This window comes from Tupaia chinensis, unplaced genomic scaffold (assembly GCF_000334495.1).
Source record: "Tupaia chinensis unplaced genomic scaffold, TupChi_1.0 Scaffold000317_1, whole genome shotgun sequence".
Classification (NCBI taxonomy): domain Eukaryota; kingdom Metazoa; phylum Chordata; class Mammalia; order Scandentia; family Tupaiidae; genus Tupaia; species Tupaia belangeri.
In genome coordinates this window covers 3250335-3252186 of record NW_006159810.1, presented here as the reverse complement: position 1 = coordinate 3252186, position 1852 = coordinate 3250335, and the positions used below count along the sequence as shown (strand labels likewise).

At 47.1% G+C, this 1852-nt stretch overlaps 1 protein-coding gene and 1 pseudogene across 1 annotated transcript in view; one reads left to right on the top strand and one right to left on the bottom strand.

Moving 5' to 3' along the window:
- The window catches only part of LOC106735160 (60S ribosomal protein L31-like), an 11558-nt pseudogene extending 10139 nt beyond the window's left edge, over window positions 1-1419 (top strand).
- Window positions 1-1852, bottom strand: part of GALM (galactose mutarotase) — an 85029-nt gene that overhangs the window by 22314 nt on the left and 60863 nt on the right. The window lies entirely within an intron of this gene.

Below are 1852 nucleotides of genomic sequence, written 5' to 3'. Positions count from 1 at the left end.
CAATGTGGATGAGAACTAACTGCTGATTTTCAAATAAAGTTATAACAGCGATGGGACCAGCAGATGGTGTAATAGTTATGTTGCTGGACTCCCATATGGCTGACCATGATTCGTGTCCCAGATCTGGTGGCTTCGAACTCACGCTGGGTGTGTGTGTGTGTGCCCGAAATCTCGAGAGGAGAATGAAGGGGAAGAGACTGGCATGGCCATTCCCCCTGAGGGATGATTTCTCGCTTTCTGTCTCTCTATCTCTGTTTCTCTGGTAAGCACACAGCAAAAATCTCTCTCTCTAAAAAAAAAGAGAGAAACAGGGACAAGGAGAGGAGAAAGCATCTCCCATGGGGAATTGTCATGCCATAATCCTCTCCGTTGTTCCCTCCTTTCAAGATTATGGGCAGGCATGCACATATGCCTGGCTTGTTTCTCAACCTGTCAGATCTGGGACTCAGACCGTAATGGATTCAGAAGCCTTAACCACCAGGCCATGGAGCCGGCCTGAAAGATAGACATCTTAAATAGTAATCATGGCGGGGGAGAGGCTGGCAGGTGGCATGGTAGTTAAGGCACTGGACTCCCACATAGTTGACCATGGTTCAAGTCCCAGACCTGGGAGCTTTCTCTCTTTCTTTCTCTCTTCCCCCACCCCCTATCTCTCTCTGGCCAAACTGAAGAAATAAAAATTCAATAAATAATTCTTTAAAAAAAAAAGTGATCATGAAAGGCTGCAATAAGAGGTAATAATGAAGTGAAGGTTTGACCTGACCCTGTGATGCAGGGCTGAGGAGATGAGAAAGGTGAAGAACAAGGTCTTTGGAAGAGAATATTTGGAGAAGTTGAGAGGTTAGGGCAACAGCAATATGGGTATTGAAATAATTCAGAAGAATGGCAAGAGTGGTGTTAGAATGACAGCCAGGCACGAGGGGGAGAGACTGGGAGTGGGTTTATGGCTGACTCAACAAAGAGAATTCACGTGTCACTCTGGCAACGATAGCTTCATTTTGTTAAGATGAAATGGATCTGAGGCCCTGCTTTAGGAAACATGGAAATGGTGGCGGTAGTTGGAGTCCTTGTGACAATCTCTAGGTTCCCCCGGAGAGGAAATGGGAGGAGATGGGTTATATTTTTTGGTGTCCCAGTTGGTCAGGTCCCCAGCATAAACGTTTCCTACAGGACCTGGTAGCTAAGACAGCGTCAGGAAAATTCCAGCCACTTCTGGATGGTCTGGAGCAGCTTAGCCTGTCGGGGGCAAACCGACCACCTTGTATCTTTGAATGCCAGCTGCATCTTTGGGATCAGTGGTTTCAAGGTTGGGCTGAGCAGGAGCACAATGAGTTTGTCAGACAGTTGGAAATTAGTGTACCAGACTTCGTGGCAAAGTTTTACCAAGCAGTGGCTGCTACGGCTGGTAAGGACCGATAGGCATTTAGATCAAAGATAACCACAGTTGAAGCTGAGGTCATGACTACAGTGAAAATTCAATAGAGATGTATCACTGAAGGGCCTGTATCCCAATCAGCTGACTGACCTTGCTGACCAGCACGGGCATGACTTTCAACATTAACAACATGTCACAGCACTTGTAAATGTGATTCAGCTACACAAATTCAGATCATCAGTCTGTCTTCTAGACTGCCTTTTTTTCCCAAGAGTTGTCAAACCCTGAAGAATTTGATGGCTTGGGGCCAGCAGTTAGCATAATGGCTATGTCTCTGGATTCCCATGTAGTCGACCGCAGTTCGAGTCCTGGACTCAGTGGCTTAAACTCATGCTGGGTACGTGTGCATGTGCGTGCGTGCCCAAGATCCCAAGAGGAGAATGGAGGAGAAGGGATTGCGGCATGGCCATCCCCCCT